Source organism: Convolutriloba macropyga, chromosome 15, assembly GCF_964194025.1.
Source record: "Convolutriloba macropyga chromosome 15, txConMacr16.3, whole genome shotgun sequence".
In the NCBI taxonomy this organism is placed as follows: Eukaryota; Metazoa; Xenacoelomorpha; order Acoela; family Convolutidae; genus Convolutriloba; species Convolutriloba macropyga.
In genome coordinates, this window is record NC_134482.1 from 18,342,243 (window position 1) to 18,362,019 (window position 19,777).

Consider the following 19,777-nt stretch of genomic DNA (forward strand, 5'->3'; position numbering starts at 1 on the left):
TGTGGGCTCGAAAAGACCTGTATTCCTGGTCAGACCCACCTCCGCTCGAATGTATTTATCATCAGACTACCGGGTCGAGGTGTCACCGCTAAAAACGCCAAAAAAGTGTATGATTTGCGGTGAATGTGATGAAGTTTTGTAAGATTTGCGGTTTCTACCCGTGTTGAGAATTTTGTCGGATTCAAACATAAGAAATCGTCGGTTTTTGTCGGTTTTACTTCGCCAAAACCGATCGTCGTTTTCATCGGTTTTCGTCGGTATTTAAACGTAAGAATCGTCAGTTTTCTTCGGTTTCAAAACGTACTTTTTTTCAAAAATAAAGAAAGCGGTGAATGCGGTATGTGACCACCACTCATGTTTGTAAAGTTTGCGCAATCTGACTCCGGATTTTTTGAATATTCGGAATTTTCGTATTTCATCGAACGGCTGAAGAGTACTTTACATTTCAGGGCAGTCGGAGATTATGGAGGAAGCGAAGATTTTGCGGCCGTTCGATTTTGTCTCAGCACTAAAAGGTTAGATCAGATCTCAATTTGAACTGCTTTTTATCGAAGTTGAGATGTCAATTGGATGAAAAAGTTTTCAGGCACAGTAATACAAATAAGCATAAAGAGTACTTTCAAAACAATAAAAAACGTCTCGTTCTCTACAACCGGCGGCAACACTTTCTGAAACATTGAAATATCGAGTATTGATAGCTGCGCAAAAAAACTGTCAAACCAGTCATTATAGAGTTTGTTTATACTAGAAAAGGTAATAGTAAACCGTACTCCTGAAATCGTGGATTCTAAATGTAGGCAAATTGCAAATTGTTTGTGCGATCAGTTTTAGTTACACAAACACTTTCTGTTTCTTAGTCAAACACTTACTGTTTCTTCTTAGTCAAACACTTACTGTTTCTTCTTCGAAATTATTGATATGATTGGTTTCCAAATAATGGAAATAGTTGCGAAATTCTATTTCAAGTGTACTAATTTTGGCTTTTTTGAGTTTGAAACGAACGAAATTGTTGGTGTGTTTGCTTTTAAACGTAATAAACCGTTGGAACGCTGATTGAAAATACACAAAACATCATAAGAAAAGTATATTTTTTGATGATTACATAGAAATGCCAGTTTAGACTAATGAATGGATCAATTTCGACATGTGTAACGAATTTCAAAGACAAAAATTGAACGAAACTTGTAAGTTTGTTTGAGTAGGTTTGCCACTGAGTAATGGAAAAATTAAAGAAAAACTACATCTCGCAGAACATTTTTCTTGATGAAACCAAACTGAATCTGCTGATAATAAATTCTTTCCTAACTTTTTGCTTCAATATAAAAAGGAAGCAAAACTATTGTACAGGAAAAACTGAAAGTTTCTTAGCTTTCAAATCTAACACAATGATGCTTCTTACGCAATCAATTCAAGATTCGTACAGATTATCTTCAAGAACTTAAACCAATGATTCTGAGATAACCATACATTCGGAAGCTTATTGTTTGAAACCTAATAAAACGAAGATGCCTTTTTAAAATCTTTGCAACAAAACAAAGACCCTACAAACATTTATACCTGCGGTAATCATTAAAAATTGTTTGTAACAACTTCTCCCAATAAGCGCGAATTTTGTCAAATTATGCCCAAAGCAGCATCTAACAATTTATAAGTTCATAAATTATTTTGTTTGTCCGAGAACGTTGCAAAAAGTAATAAACTGAAAATAAATGAAACACAAAACTGTAAATGAATTCCAGTTATCTTTGGTTTTGGATTTTCATTCGTATTTTTTTCAACTGATTTTTATGGTGATTTTAAAGATTTTAGAGTAGTTTAAAGTTTAGAGGGAGATGGACGACAGAGCCGTTTCACTGTAGTGCGCTTCCCGCTTCCAGAGTCAAAAATCAAGCTGACGTTCAACATAGAAAAAAATATGGAGTATTATCAGTAAACTGGAGAATCTCTAAAACTCTAATTTTCTTTATATCTTCATTGTCTGACAGACACTTTTTGGTTGGACATTCAATGACCTTACTTGCAGCTTTATGGCCGATAATAACCTTAGGCCCAATAATACAAGCAGTCATACCCAATGAAAACTTTGGGCGTAAATTTGGTTTTTTGACGAGTAGCCAGCGATAAGGACATTTGCTTCGTTCGCTAAAATTTGTCTATTGACTGTCAGGGCTGTTTTATCCAGCTGATGGGTAACATTTATGGTTTTTTTGTATGTTTGGAAAAAACTGTTTTTAACTAAATATTGATTGTAGTAAATCTATTATGAAATCAAAAGAGCAAAATGATTCAATATGTTCTAGCGATGACTCGTTTTCGAGCAGGAAAACTTACGAAAATCGTTCTTTTGCGAGGCAGAATTTTTTCAACATTTTTGAAACCAACATGCGAGAAAAAAACAAGCCAGACATTTGTTTCCTATGTTTACGTAAATTTACATAAGAGTAAAACAATGACAAAAAGTTTGAAAATGATGTGTAGGTCGATAATGCTCATCATAGTCACTCGTTTCTTAAGTTCGCCCGTGCATTCTGATTACAAATTAAAAATAACTAGAAAAGAAAAAAATGTCAGGAAAGCTTTACGCTAAAGTTCAAATCTTGCAACACAAAAAATTTGCAATTTTTGAAATTTTTTCGCACGGATATATCTTCTATAATGGTTTTAAAAACTTTCCTCAACTTTTTGAATCAAATTCTTTTATTTCCTCTTTTCGTTCTATTGTTTTACTTAGAAGAACTATCATCTTTTGTCAAATATTTTATGAAAACTTTTGTGACAAAAGAAAACAGTTTTATTTGAAGTGGACAATTTTTATAAAACGATCGCCATTGTCAGCTTTCATTCCTGGAGGTTAATATTTTATTATTATATATAATAAAAATTTATTATTTTATTAGTGATGGGTACCACACCAGGTGTTTTTAATAACACCTGTGAAAAACCTAAAAATGTTTTCATAAAATTTATAATTGTACTCCTGTTGCTGTTTTTAAAAACCTTGTCTGCGTAGTCTTATGAAAAATTATTACTTGCAAAAATTTAAAAAATTTAAAGTTATTTTGTTAATTAGTTGGTTAATAATGTATATTAACTGTTAGAGTTTTGCAAATAAATCACAAGTATTTGTATTAAAGTTTCAAAAATCGAATTTGCAAATTTCATTATACTTGGAAATCGATTTCCAGTTATTTTAGATTTAATAAATATCAACATCTTTTAAAACTTTGCTCGGAATTTGTAATTAAGTCAATAAAAACATGTGATGAGCCATCCGGAAATTTATCCTTACAAGTAAAAACTAGATTACTTAATTTGAATTGTTTCTAGGCTTAGAAAACTCCAAAACTGGATTCCCATCAATTTGTAGATAATAATTTTTTTCACAAATTTTGTAAATTATGAACTTGTTTATAAAATTTTCATATATGGCAAACCTAATGTTTTACAGACATCTATTAACCAAATGAAATATCAGCAACTTGAATCCCAGATCTTTGTTGATTTTGTTGGATTCCGGACTCTCCAAATCTCAATACAGCACTTGTAAAAAAAGGTTGGTTTGTAAATGTTATAAACTTTAGATTAAATTGAAAAGTTTGTAAGTTATGAAATGTTGTTTAAAATTTATAGAATAAATATTTTTTGGAACTTAGAAAAATTTGCGAATTATTAATTTGGAATTGACTAGGGTTGTCGGTCATTTTCTGTCATTATAACGCTCTTCCTTTACTATTTTGAAACATTATTGCTATCCGCGTGTTTTTTGACAGTTTATGTTGTTGTCTTCGATATATAACTGCTTTCCATTTGATATTAAATAGAGTTTTTTTGAGCATCATGATTGAGCATCAAAAGCATCTTTGATTATTTTGAGCATCATGCGGCAAAACGGAAGGTCAAATTTAAGCATAAATTACATTGATTGATTGCTTCAGCACTGATGCACAGCTGAACAGAGTTTCGGGTTTGCTTCGAACTCTTCTGGAAATTTATCCATTTTGGGCTCAAATATTTACAACTGTGGCCATCGCTTTTGAACGCTATATTCTCATATGCCACGGAGCAAAAGCTGACAAATATTTTGGGAACTTCAATAGACGACTGTTTTTCTGGATAATTTCTTTCCTCTCATTTGGGATACCTTCCTTGTATATTCTGGATTACGTAATAAATGTCGAATACGTTAGTAGTTCAAACCTTTGACCGAAGAAACACCGCACGTGGTCAAAGATATCTTCTTCCAGAATCTTGTTTGTGTCAAATATTTAGTTGTTTTTAAACTTCTATCGCTGTTGCTTTGATGTTGATTGACGTAATCGGAAAACAAGATACCCGGGTTGACAATTCTTAGTAGTCATACAAGGATCATATATGACGCCATACAAATCATACGCTATTTCTTAGTACGCTCCTTGTATGATTGCTAGGAAATCATCAATGACTTTGTATGATTATCGGGACATCATATATGACTCTTGTACGACAACCAGGATATCATAAAAAGTTAAGAGGATTATGACACTTTTATGAATATTGGGAAACCATTTATGACCGATGTATCATTACAGGGGAATCATTTATGATCAAAGTATGATTACCAGGAAATCATATATGCTTTTGTATGATAACCAGGAAATCATATATGATCCTTGTATGATAACACGGAGACCATTCAGGGAAAAAACACTAAGGAAACGATAAGCACCATTGTGGGAGATATCAATTTAAATTCTAAACAAGTTATGATCTAAGCTCGTGAGTAAAGCCAGGTTTTTGCTTCACTCAAAAAGGACCTTAAAAATACAAATGCATACAAACCTGAAGACATTATGACGAAAGTCTGCTGAAAGCAGCACTTACAGTTTGTGGAAGTATTTTCTTCGACTCGTCTCTGGTATACAAGTTTCTGCATATTGGAATTTCTCATTTTGTTCTCTTTTAAATTAAAAAAGCGGTCATTAAGTGCAATTATCTGCAGAACTTGCTAGAAGTACCTTTTGGCTACAACCAATTGACCTTATAATTATTTGCATTGATTCCGATATTGAAAATAGTATCCAATTTATGTTGTAGAGCATTAATTTTCTCGCATTTTGTTCGCATACAGAATAGAATTCTGATTTTTGTATAATTTTGTATGATTACAAGGTATTCACAAATCCATATATGACCTTGTATGATAAGCAGGAAAAAAAACGCAACCTTCTTTATTATGGCATAAATTAGCTGACAAAACATTAGAATATGATTGGCGTGTGCTTTTGAATGATTTCAAGAAAAATTTGCTGTCCAGTTTATGATTCTTTTATGACTACCAGGAAATCATACTTTTATATATGACCTTGTACGACAACCAGGAAAATTGAATACGATAACTGGGATAAAATGAGCTGTTATGATTATCGATCTTACTTCAAGCGAACTAAGCGTCACAATTGGGGCCGTTTAAGCGTCCTTTAAAAAATTGTATGACACTTTTATGATTACCAGGATATCATACAAATCATATATGACCTTGCATGATTACCGGGGATCATATATGACCTCGTATAATTACCGGGATTTTCGTATGATGAGCAACCCGGGTAATTCAAATAGTGTTTTTGGCAAAATTTGGGTATCAAAAAGAATTTTCAAAAATCGATAGAATTTATGCACCATTCAAAATAAGGTAAAAAATAGAAGTTTTCTCCAGTCAAAATACTAGACGTCAGTGAATGAGGTCTGTCACTTTAACCTTTGGCTAGGATAACCAGGACAATTGTTTTTTTAAAGGAAAGATTTTGGATCTGATCCGACCGACGAATTGGACTAAAATTGCCGACAAACGGAATTTCAACTTCGTCAAAAATCTGCCAAAAGCATACAAAAATTATCGAATCATAAGAAACGGCTATTATTTAACATGCAAATTAGGTTTTATTAAACCTGATTAAAAAGATCCAATCTTTCAAACAACAGACATTTAGATTTTTATTTACATCAAATCTTCTTATTTACAGTTTGATCGGTCAAAAAATTTTGAATGACATGAAATTGATTTTGGGAAATTTTAGTTTAACGAACGACACTCATTTCCTACCATTGTTGCTGCATGAAGAATCACAAGGGTCGAAGTGTCATTGTTAAAAATTACTTAAATTAGCTGAATGGAGGTGAATAAGTTATGAAGAAGTGAATGCTCTAAGAAATGTCGATTTTGAAAGAACTGTTTTCCGAATGTAATAAAGAAGACTTTTTAAACCAGCAAAAATCAAAGCGACGACCACAAAATGAATTTCACAGGTTAAAAAAACAAATTCTGCTTTGATTTTTTTCAAGTAGAAAACAACGGTCAGAGAAGTTCATCATTTACATCATAATTTTCTCTAGAATCAAGTAGCAGAACTCAAATAAAAAGAAAATTTTCTCCTTAATTGCATTCATTTTCATACTGGTCGTAAATCCAGTAAGATTTTGCTTGATTATTTTATCAACATTTATCTTGTAGGATTTCACTTGAAAAAAAAATTATCTTGCAATAATATAAGAACTTCTAAGATGAAAAAAATTTGGATATAATTTCTGTTATTTCGCCAAAAAAATTCTCAAAATTTATTGTTCACTAGTTTGAAACGAAAGTTCTTGTTCAATTCTCGATCCTTTCCTGTTCAATGAGATTAAAACCATCACCAGAGGGAAAATTTTTTCAATCTATCTTAGTTTAATTTAATCGAAATTCCATATCTATTCTAACATTTTTATAATTTCTTTTATAGAAATTTTCCGGTAAACAAACCTATGTTTTTCTAGTTTACATTTTCAGTTCAAACATTTTTTTCTGTGTCTCTTCTCATCTTTCGGTTATTTGTGTCACTTCCTTTACTCAAATAATCAATATAGCTATTAAAAGAATTTCCAGAGTGCTCATATTCAATTCTGAACATGCTAGAAAAATGAATTGCAGAGTTGAAAGACAAACTTTATCTTATGAAAACAAATTATCATAATAGACTTCATAAGTTTTCCGAATCAAGTCTTCCGAGACAACGCTTCGTTTTCTATTACATCGACTCAAAATTTTTGGGAAATTCCAAATGTCAGTGTTTTGAATTGACTAAGAGCTATATTATAATTGCGGATTTGAACAAAAATATTATTAACAAATAATGACGTTACAGATTCTGAATTTGTACTTTCAAAAATTTCAAAATATACAACTTCAGAATCTTTCCTCTCATTTGGGATGCCTTCCTTGTAAATACCGGATTACGTCAGAAATGTCGAACACATTAGTGGTCCAAATCTTTTACAGAGAAACCGCACGTGGTCAAGGATATTTTCTTTCAGATTCTTGTTAGGGTCAACTATTTACATTTTGACATTCTATTAGTGTTGCTATGATGTTAATTGCAAAACAAATCAATTAGTGTTTTCGGCAATATTTTGGGATCAAAAAGACTTAAAAATTGATAGTAATTATGCACCAATCAGAATGAGGTTAAAAAAATTGAATGGTTGTCCAACCAAAATACTGAACGTTATTGAATGCTGAGGTCCGTAACATTAACCTTAGGCTAGGCTAACTGTCACTCCTGTAATCAAAACAATTTTTCATTTTAAAGGAAAAAACACAAAGATTTTGGATCTGATGTCCGAAGAATTGGACTAAATTGCTGACAAACGGAATATCAACATAGGGCAAAACCTGCCAAAAGCATACCAAAATTATGGCATAATGAGAAACTGACTATTACTTAACATGCAATTTAGACTTTAGTAAACCTGAGAATAGGATCCAACTTTTCAAACAAGAGACATTTAGAATCTTATTTACATCAAATCTTCACATTAAAATTTTAATCGGTCAAAAATTTTTGAATAACATAAAATTTTTATTGAAATAATTTTCTTCAGTATTCGGCACTCAATTTCTACTACTGTTGCTACATGAAGAATCACAAGAGTTGAATTGTTATTCTTAAAAATCACTTAAATTTTCAGAAATGAGGTGAATAACATATGAACAAGTGAATGCTCCAAGAAATGTCAATTCGGTAAGAACTGTCTTCCCAAAGTAAAAAATGGCATTTAAAATCAGAAAAAGCGACGACCCCCAAATTGAATTTCACAGTTAAAAAAAAACAAGTTTTACTTTGATATTTTAATTACAAAACGATCGTCAGAGAAGCTCATCACTCACATCACAAATTTATCTTCTAATATTTTGCTAGATTATCCAAAAAACATCTATCTTGTAGGATTTCACTTAAAGAAGAATTTGTCTTGCAAAAATAATATCTTGCTATAATAATAATCTCTGTTGTTTCGTCCAAAAAATTCTCAAAATTTATTGTTCACTAGATTGAAAAGAAAGTTGTTTTTAATTTCTCGATCCTTTCCAGTTCAATTTTGAACCTTTAAAACAATCACCAGAGGAAAAATTTTTGAATCTATCTAATCAAATCGAACTTCCATATTTATTTCAACACTTTTATAATTTCTTTTACAAAATTTATCCTGTAAAAGAACCTATGTTTTTCTAGTTTATAGTTTCAGTTCAAATATTTTTGTATGTGTCTCTTCTCCTCTTTTGGTTATTTGAGTCACTTCTTTTACTCAAATAATCAATATAGCTAATAAAAGAATTTTTAGAGTGCTCATCTTCAACTCTGAACATATTAGAAATATGAATTGCAGTGTTGAAAGACAAACTTTAACTTATGAAGACAAATTATCATAATAGACTTTATAAGTTTTCCGAATCAAATCCTCCAAGACAACGCTCCGTTTTCCATTACATCGACTCAAAATTTTTCGTAAGTTCCAAATGTCAGTGTTTTGAATTGACTAAGTGCTATATGTTAATTGCGGATTTGAACAGCAATATTATTGACAAAATTGTAACGTTAGTTCTGAAATTGTACTTTCAAAAAATTTTGGATAAGGTATCTATATAGATACATTCTTATTTACATTCCATTTTTTCGCTTCAGTTTTCAGTATTTTTTCAAAGTGCTAATTTAGCATTCTTTATTGCATACATTTTTGTTCAAAAAATATTTTTTTATCAACTAATCATGGCACTAAAAATGGATTTTTCAGATTGATTGCGCTCAAAACCAATTGAATTTTGAAAAAAAAATAGAAGAGTTATTTGCAAGGGAAATGTTGATAAAGAAAAAATGTCATCATTTTTTGATAAATTCATCGACCCGCTGTGTTTTGAGGTCCTTAAATAGCACAGATGAAATCATGAAATCAGTTTTTCTATAGGCAATTGCGGATATTAGATCATCGCAGAAGTTTTCAATTTGATATCGCACCTTCAAAATTTATACGCTGTGAAATTGATAATGAAAGAGATACTTTTTCTGCATAACTGACTCCAGTACTGAATTTATTTATCACAACAAAAATGAATTCGATTGCTGGCTAATTCTGCCGATATGAACCAGAACAAGTTTTTTGCAGGGAATAGTGTCTGTCTTCGTGGAAAGAGAAAAAAAACTTTCTCGAAAATGAAAAATTGCCTATTTTCAAAATTGAGTAAATTGCCATCTAAGGAGTGTCTTATTTATTGTTTTCTGTCCGACCTGGCAACTTGAAAGTGGCATGATTTTAGCTCTACGTAACCCAAAGTTTGATGTCACTCGCATAATTAAACAGTCCTATTAAACAGCTCTTGCTACCCGAAAACTCGGCAATGATTGTTTGAGATTGTTTGTTGGCGTCAAGAATCATTACTTATGCTAAAAATTTCAATTTGTCAAACAATTATTTGGTTTTATGTCTCAGTATTTTGTCATGCAATCCTTCTTATTTTAGTTGGGATATTTCCATTGTGTGAAATGCTTTGCACAGAAATACAAAACAGTTGAAAAATACATTCGCCTTTTCGTTTGCTACGGACCTGTCATACTTCTATCTGCTTTCTTCTACTCCAACTGTTATTTGACTCTGAGAAAAACGGACAAGCGAAGAGCGCGTCGCAATTTTGTAATGACAGTCGCTTTCTTGCTAATTTGGCTATCTTGGATTATTCTTGTCAGCCCTCATCTGATTTATGTCGACTTCTTTGAAACCCAGACAGCCTGTTTTACATGTACTTTTGAAGCAGTGGAAACAAACAACGGGTCGAAAAGTTCTTAAAATTGAAAGGGTTTTTATACCGGCTTTTGCTCACCTCTGTTACTAGCCACGACAAACTGAACTCTGATCAGGCTTTCTGTTGTTTTTGGGTAGAATTTTGTGCCAAAAAAGTCTCTTGCAAAACTTTCAAAAGCTTCTGCGACCAAGTTATTCAATTTCGCTAAGTCAAACTTTTCTGCATTGTAAATAAAATCACTTTTTTGTGAGATTCGTCCAGAATGTTTCGCGAATTTTTTAATAATGTACTTCTGCGTCTAATTCAAAGATAAAGCTCATTATTTAGTCCAATTTTAGTGAACTTAATACCGTAATTTGATTTTCCCAGTTGCTGCAACTAACTTAGATTTATGCAAACAAACTATGACATCCAAAAGAAGACTTTCAATACTTTTTCGTGTTTTTTGACAGCAATAAACACTACTCTCAATTTTTTTTTCGATTTCCGAGAAAAATCTGACGCGACATCGTTTTTTATTTGTTTCAACCATAAAAGTACTGTATAATAGATTTAAGTGTTCGAATTTTTTGAAAATTTACTTTTATTTCTGAGCTTCAGCCACTTTTTATTAGCCGCTAGTTAAATCTCAAAAATGTTCTTGGCAAGCTTGCAGAACTAAATGTGGATGCTTGAAGCAGCCCATAAATAGTTTTCAACATTCAGCAAAGTTTTAACAAAGTAAAACAAAGTTTTCAACAGTCAGCGTTTAAAGATAGCCTTTCGATTGAAGGTGACTTATAAAAATGCCATTAGGAACGATTTCATTGGTATTTCTCCCAGGAATTTCAATCACATTGCAATAGTGGAATTTAAGCAATCATAGCTGCTTTTTTCACTCGCAGAATTTGCCACGCTAAATTTAGGAAATTAGACTAAATCCAAAATTTTGCAAAAATGAATTTTCCAAACATGCGGAATTGCGCTATGTTCTAAGAGAAAATTAAATTACCAAATCCGGTAACCGTTCAGATGCAAAAATTAGGCTACGTCATGTGTAGCCTCAAATCCAAAAAAATGGACTTTCATAACATTGCGGAATGGCGTCATGTTTAAAAACGCAATCCGTTTACCAAATTAAGTACCCGAATTCACAAATTAACTGATTAATTGATTGATTATTTAATTTGAAAAACAATTAAACAATGTGTGTAAGTGATTCCAAATTATGCATTATATTATTTCACGGTCTCGTGAATAAATAAAAACTTAATCACGCTGAATATCAGAGACAAAAGCATTATGCAATCAAAAAGCAAAGCTCTGGGACATTATGTCAAGATGGTGAGAAGTATTCTACAAAGCTTGCAAGGCATTAACTAGGTCCCATGCGTTAGTTTTTAGTTTCTTGGATCTTTTCCGTTTGTGCCCTCCCCAGTACGTTATGCCCCCCCCCCGTGCTGAGGAATTTTGTATTTCACTTGTAAGAAATCGTCGTTTTTTAATCGTTTTCATTAAACAAAAACGATTGAAGCCTTTACGTGGTAATCGTCGTTTTGTTAGTTATTTCCTCGTTATTTTTAAGTATGAAATTATTGTTTTTTCGAAAAAAAATGACAAAAAAACGTATTCCACGCTGGGATGCAAACCATTGAACTACCGGTACATTACCTGCTGCGATGACCACTGCGCTATCAGGTCATAATACTGATGTGCCAAAACGATCCAATAGAAAAGAACTAGTTCAAGAGCAAATAAACGACGAAAAACGACCAAAAAAACGATGAAAAACTATCAAAAAACGATCAAAAAACGACGATTTCATTTGAAAAAAAAATCGACGTAAGAAACGACAAAAAAATGACGAGAAAACGACCATTTCTTACACTTAAAAGACGACTTAAACGACGGAAACTAATGAAAACGAAAAAAACGACGAAAAAACGATAAAAACGACAATAAAAGGACGAAAACTACGATTTCTTACAAAATTTTGTCGCTTAGTCGTCATTATCCTCAACACGCCCCCCCCCCCCCCCGTTACAGAGCACGTGCACTTACATAGTAAACCACTATATAAAAATATGGCACGTGCGTCGGGGGGATGCAAATAATATGCGCCCACTAATCTGGGGGGGGGGGGCTGGACACAAACGGATCCACTTTCTTTTGTGCGCCTTTGCATTTACAAGTAATCAGGAAATCGGTTTTTTTTAAATGCATCGCGGAATTCAGCTATCAAAAAAACGGAATTGAGTTATTTTTGTATGCAGAATTTGAGCTACGATGTTAGCAGCCTTTATTCAACGGCTTCTTATTTATTGTATTCCTGATTTACTTAGAGCCCAGCTCTCATTGAAATAGCCTGTAGTTTTTGTATGTAACCCAATTATCGCAAATTTAGTGTGGTTTTATTTATTGACATAGCAAAACAGAATTAATTCGTACTCTCAGTCAAATTTGCCCGAGGCAATTCAGGTCTTCTTGCAGAGTAATGAGGAAAGAACAGGTATTTGCCATTATAGCCCCCCCCCCCCGTTAAGTGGCCATATAACCTATAGTCTCCCAATCATGGTAAACATGCAATAATGGGGGGAGGGGCTATAATTTCATGGGACGGGCTATAAGGGGAAAGACCCCAAAAATACCCAATGGGCTCATTGTAATTTTGAGACAAAGAAATGTTAAATTATAATACCAATCATATTATTCTGTATTAGTATAATTTAACTAAAACCTATTATTTACTTGCACAAACCAATCAGCATTGTTGTTCATTTGTCTTCATATCTGTAGGTTTTTTTTGCATTCTGCACGTATTATGATTCGTTTTCTGCAACCAAGAGGTAAAACGGACCAAATGGTCCAGTTTATTTGTTAGGTGCGCTGGCGTGTAATGACCGTGCAGTTTCTGATTAAATATTGGCGGGATGCGCTCACATTATTGAAGAAAACATGTTGCTAAAAATAATGAAAAGGCGACCTTTAATGCAAAAGAACTGTGCGACCTTTGACACTATTCCCATTGCGACTTTCAGATTTTTTAATCAGTAACCCATATATGGATCCATTCAATAATGGTGAGTAACATTTACTTAACTTTTTAAGGGACTGTGGCCGGATAACATGATATGTTTTATTTGATCATATAACAAAAACTGCATTTCAATCAGGTCACTTGGCTTCATTTTTACCTGTCATTTTCTTTCTTTTTTCTGGGTTCCAAGGAATTAATCAACAATACTGACCAATACAAATGTTTGCAAAACAATTCTTGCATCAGAAAATTGTGTGTGTGTTTGTCTGTGTGTGTTTGTGTGTGTGTCCTTTTGTGCATGTGTGTGTTTGTGTGTGTGTGTATTTGTGCGTGTGTCTGTGTGTTGTGTGTTGTGTGTGTGTGTGTGTTGTGTGTGTGCTGCGTGTGTGTGTGTGTGTGTGTGTGTGTGTGTTGTGTGTGTGTGTGTGTTTTTCCATGTGTGTGTTTGTGCGTGTGTGTGTTGTGTGTGTGTGTGTTGTGTGTGTGTTGTGTGTGTGCTGCGCGTGTGTGTGTGTGCGTGTGTGTGTGTGTGTGTGTGTGTGTGTGTGTGTGTGTGTGTGTGTGTGTGTGTGTGTGTGTGTGTGTGTGTGTGTGTGTGTGTGTGTTACACATCTGTTTCTTGGAGCTCAACAATTTCGTTTGTATTTAGGTGGATACTCTTATGGAAATAGTCAATGGACAACGTAATCACATTTTAACTTAAAATTTTTTTTCCCTTTTTCAAATAAAAAATTCACCTAACAATTTGAATATGGGCAGTCTGCACCATTTTTATTTGCGTTTATTCTTTATTGTTTTTTCCAGACGGATATTTTCCATTGTTTCATTGCATGCTGAATGACTCTTTATGCAAGTACACACATTTGCCCTTATCACTCTTTGCCACGACTGATCTTAAAAACAAATTATTGAGGCCGAAATAAGAAAACTTTAAATGTAGTTAACAATCAAATTTCTCCGCAATTATTTTTTTTGAGCAGAAAACGTAAAAAAATATTAATCGAATTTCAAACCGATAGTGTTTTGGTTCTTTACGTAATGATTCGTTGTATGAGTTTTCGTTCCTTTAAGTGAGTAGTGGATAAAACAAGGGATTCAACCACCAGCAAAAATTGTCCCTTTCTCCTAACGCTAACCGCGCATGTCGAATCGGGCCAAATTTTACTGTTTGTTGAAACCCTTGTTTTATCCACTACTATATTCACCACTATAAATACATACTACACGCACAATTTTGTGTATAAAAATGTACATAGCTAGTATAATTTATGCAAATCATACACTAATATCCAAAAGTTCTCAAAGCTAGATTTAAGCCTAATTTCATATCTAATATGCCAAACTATACTGAAATAAATCAGGTTAATCATCTCACAAAGTTTTTTTCAATAGAATCGGATGGACTGAAAATAACTCAAAATTGCTTAGAACTGGATAATAAGAAACAAGTTTCTTTAAAATTTTGACTTTAACCGCGAGACGATTGATCTATGATGTTTAACTGAGTGATTCTATGTACCTGGTTACATTTTTGAGCCGAGTCCTGGGAGGTCTTGTTAAAAGGTTGATTCGCCTTTACCACGCTGCGGCAGTACTGCTCAACCTTTCTTAATGGCAACTGTGGGGGAGGGTGCAACTACAGAATGCTTGAACATTTTTAACTTTAATTATTAGGCTGACTGAAGTCTAATATTAAGCTGACTGAACAATATTATTGTATCATTTGTAGGGATATCAATATTAATGTTAATATTGAATATATTTCTGAATAATCAATCACTCATTTATCATTTATGAAAATTGTAATTCTGTCATGCACCTAGATTGTGGCTGGCTATCCTTCTGAACTTCTGCCAAAAACGTTGTAAGGAACTTTTTCCATTCTGAGTAGTATTCTGTTGAAACTAGGATCCTGGGATAGCTTTCACACGCTTGAGAGAAGTTGATATAACTCTGGATAGTGGAGTAGGAATATCCTTTATCGTTCAGTAGTTTTTTCCAGGGAATATCCTTATTGTTTTTTGATGGTCTTGTTTCACTTTCCCCCATATGTATCCTCTGTCAGAAATTGTCAGTATAAATAAACGATTCAGCTTTCCCTCCATGTTATTGACTGTGGTGAGATAAGACTCAAATTCACCAATATTGAATGAACTCCTGAGTTTATTGTGGAAAGATAAATATTCCGGCACATTCACTTCAAACTTGTCCAGTGTTTCTTGATGCTCGTAACTTAGAAGGTCCTTCTTGAAATTGGAGAGGAACAACTGGAAGAGTTCTGTTTTAGTTCGTTTTCCAGTCTCACTTTCATGTTCTGCGGTGTTGTCGGGTATGCATTTGTTCTCCTTACAAAATGTAATCATTTGATTTGTTAAATGAGTCAGATCGTTTATATTCTCTTCAGACAAAGAAGTGGATGATAAAGCTCCAGTTATTAAAGTCTCATCAAATGACAAAAATTGTTTGAAAGTTTTCGCTAGTTTTTGTAGTGAAGTGAAACTCATGATGAATAGCCAAAAAATGCCGTGGAGAATTATTCTAGAACATTCTTTTTTCTAAAATATTCTCACATGATTTTTAACTTAAAAATAGTTATCATTTCCCAAGTAATTACATGTTTTAAAGTAAAATTATAATTAAATCCTTCTATTAAATTGAATGATTTGTATAATCTATTAAAAATTAAATAAAGATTTTAATAAATACTCACTTTACTAGCTAATTTTTAAGGATATCTTATATTCGAAATTTTCACTTGTTTTCATTCTGTTAGTGGTGGCGGCTTTCTTTGTCAATGGCGGCGGCCATTTTAGCATGACATGAACTTTTCATTCGATCTGCTAAGCAGTGTAATGCGATGTTAAACCAAGCTTGTTGACGTCTTATACTATTAGCGGTTGCTAAATATGAAAGAAAGCGAACAATAATAGCACAGTCAAAAACACTGAGATCAGTGGAAACACAGTGATTAGTGTTTTTCTACGTCTTCTTGAATATTATACTTATAAACATGCTCTCTGAATTGATTTCTAGTGTGACCATATCTATATCCATGAAGATAAAAACATAGTCTACATTTCCTATTTCTAAATCTATATAATGATATATGTTTAAAAACATTACACATACTACACGTAAGATATTGATCAGGATCACAATAATGATATCCCAAATGTTCTATACAATCTTTAACCTTAACCATATTTTTACATACATAACAAGAATATTCTAATTCTTTACAATTATTACAACATTCTTTCCAAGGTTTATTTATGCACTTATCGTATTTCATATTCAATTTTCGAAAAATTATTTTTTGATTATTTCCCTTAAAAAATACATCTTGTCTCAATCAACTAATACTAGTGTCATAAACTTCTGTGACGTTTGTAATCTATCCTTTGAATCAAAGAAGGCTTTATACAGGCATCAATCATACGATCTCAAACATAAGGAACTATTGGAGAAAATGTTTGAGTCTGAAGAAGAGGAAATCTTGGAGAGGCTGTATAATTTGGATGAAGATGATTATATTATTAAAACTAGGGCTAAAACTAAAACAGAAACTAAATCAGAAACTGAAACTGAAAACAATATCTATTCTAAAATTAAGTTTATATGTAGAGAATGTAATGAAGAATTTAGAAGTAAATTAGCTCTAACTACTCATTCATATAGTCACAATCGCATGTATCTAAAAAACACAGAAGACTTCGATATAAACTCAAGTCAGAACATGAGAGAATTTTATATTACTGATAAAGGTGGGAATTACATTGAAGATATAAATGAAGCAACTAATTACTCTTTAGAAGAAATTAAAAACTGTTACCAGTTCAGAAAAGTTAAGAGTTTTAAATATAAGATCACGGCTGAATGTGATTATAAGAAGAGAACCAAAGAAGAAGTTAAAACTACTAAAATACTTTTCATTACTGATTATATTAATAATAATGCAATATATGAATATGGTGACTTCAATCGGTGGCTAGATTTCGAAAAGGAAACATATGAAGGTTATGGTTATGATTTTGAGTTGGAACAAGAAGTATTCAGTTAAACTTTGAACCAACTAAAGCATCTATTGGTAGTTATATAGGTTTACCTCCTGATCTCAAAAATTCTAAATCGATATTAAATATACGTAGTTATAAATACAACTGCTTACAGCTAACTATTACTGCTTGGCTACATCCCGCTCCACACCATGCAACTCGAGAAAGTAAATATGTAGATAAACTGATTGAACCAAGACAACAACATGAAGATGATTTTGCTTATATAATAAGAATACAGAAATTGTATAGTATTAATATTTGGGTATACACACCTTGTGGTAATTGTAAAATAGGGAGTAATGGTCAAATAGAACACTGTGCCCTAATAAAAAATATAGAAACCTTGTTAGAACGACCAAATAAAAACAACATTAAATATTATTATTTCGATAGGTGTACCTATTGGTTTAACTCACAAATTAAATATGTTAAACACGAATGCAACAACTCATTCAAACCAGAGATTGTTTGTCCTAAGAAAAAACATATTACTTTTATAAATGAACACAAACGTCAGATTATAAAAAATATTATAACTGCCGATATAGAATGTTGCATTGTTGATCCGCGAAGCGGTTTCACCGATGTCTCAACTAATGATTTAAAATATGTAATAGCTGAAAATATTCCAATAGCTGTGGGTTACACCTGGCAAGGTAACTTCAAACACTACTTTGGTCTAGGCTGCATCAAAAGATTTGCTAGAGATCTGTTAGAAATAGAAACTGAGAATAATTTCAAACATAATGAAAAGATGATATTCACAGAAGAAGATGAATTATATCATGAAACTAATAACACTTGTCATATCTGCAGCAAAACATGTATTAATAAAGTAAGACATCATTGTCATGAAACTGGTAAATATAGAGGACCAGCATGTAAAATATGTAATCTAAGATACAAGCAACAAAACTCCATTCCAGTAATATTCCATAATGGCTCTGGCTATGACTTCAACCTACTATACAGTGAACTCTTCAAACAGAATAATGATAAAAGAAAAGTAGATAATATACCACTAGCTGCTGGTAAATCTAAGATGTTTAGCATTGGTTGTCTTAAATTCTTAGATAGTTATAACTTCTTAGCTATGCCCCTAGATCAAATGGCAAAGATATATGGGTGTAAAACTAAAACATTATATCCATATGAATACTTTGTTTTAGACTCCCTGGGAGCCACGACAAAGTCGTATAAAAATCTTATAGGTAATCTAAAAATACAAGACTTCAAATCCTCTCTACATAATAAATTACCAACACAAGAAGATGTCGATATCTTTAATAAAGACAACAGTCATAAAACTGGTAAAGATCTAACTATCGAGTATTTACAAAATGACTTGGAAATATTAGACTACTGCATGAATGAATATGTTAAACTAAGTATGAAAGAATTCAAGTTTAAACCACTACATTTTGAAGTCTCCCAGGTTATAGTTTTAATTGTTGGTTAATGTCAAGCGATGTAACATTAGATACATTGCAAGATAAACAAATGCTAGATGATTTCGTTGGAGCAAATAGAGGTGGTATATGTGGAATAATGGGAGATAGATATATAGATAACAGTGATGGTAAGACCATATGGTACATAGACGCAAACAACCTATATGGTTATGCAATGATGCAAAAGTTACCTTATAAGGATTTTGAGTTTATTACAACTACTACTCTAGATGTAAAATTGAATACTCTAGATGATAGTGATCATGGTTACTATATAGTTTGTGATATTGATTATACTAATGAATGTAAAGAGAGAACAGAACAGTTAGCACTAATGCCTAATAAGAGAAAGATAAATGATAATGAATTGGGATACCGACAAAGAGAGAAAAGTAAAGCAAGATCCGAGAAATTAATCTTAGACCAAAACAACAAAACAGAATATATGGTTCATTATAGGATGTTAAAGTTCTATGTTAAGATGGGAGTAAAAGTAACAAAAATACATAGAGTAATTAAATTTAAACAAGATTATATATGTAGCGATTATATACAAAACAATACAAATAAAAGAGCAACAGCTAAAACTGAAGCAGAGAAGGATGTAAGGAAACTAATGAATAACTCATTATATGGAAGAATGTGCATGAATCCTCTACACTTCTTTCAAAGCAAGTTCTTGCATGATGAAGAAAAGATAATGAAAAGTGTAAGTAAACCAACATTTAAGAATATAACTAGATATAGAGATTATAGCCAACTAGAAAATATAAAGAAAAAAAATAGAATATGATTCTTCAGTAAATGTAGGTGTTACTATCTTAGAATTAAGTAAATTACACATGTATGGTGTATTCTATAATATTCTACAACCATCCCTCAAAGATCTAACACTTCACTATATGGATACGGACAGTTTCGTATTAAGTAATAGTGAAGGTAAAGTTAGTGATGAGCATATGGACTTAAAAAATCTAGACATACCTATAAAAACTAATAAAAAAAGTCCCCGGCAAGTTTATGCACGAGCTGGGAAGTAGGATTATTGTGGAATTTATAGCATTGTCCCCCAAAACATATAGCTTCAAAAATTATCCTAAAAACACTAAAGAAAAAAGAATAAAGAAGCATAATAATGCTAGGCACATAGATTATTATGATGCAT

At 32.3% G+C, this 19,777-nt stretch overlaps 3 protein-coding genes and 1 long non-coding RNA gene across 5 annotated transcripts in view; 2 read left to right on the plus strand and 2 right to left on the minus strand.

Annotated features, from left to right (window-relative positions):
• LOC142354325 (ras-related protein Rap1-like) overlaps positions 1–19,777 on the plus strand; it is a 519,643-nt gene that overhangs the window by 423,679 nt on the left and 76,187 nt on the right. The window lies entirely within an intron of this gene.
• LOC142354324 (uncharacterized) overlaps positions 1–19,777 on the minus strand; it is a 498,674-nt gene that overhangs the window by 39,385 nt on the left and 439,512 nt on the right. The gene's annotated exons all lie outside the window — the stretch shown is intronic.
• LOC142354323 (nicotinamidase-like) overlaps positions 1–19,777 on the minus strand; it is a 496,312-nt gene that overhangs the window by 37,029 nt on the left and 439,506 nt on the right. The window lies entirely within an intron of this gene.
• On the plus strand, positions 454–10,128 carry LOC142354509 (uncharacterized). The gene is made up of 3 exons (XR_012761103.1): positions 454–515; positions 3,936–4,182; positions 9,808–10,128. It is a non-coding gene; the product is annotated as an uncharacterized LOC142354509 (long non-coding RNA).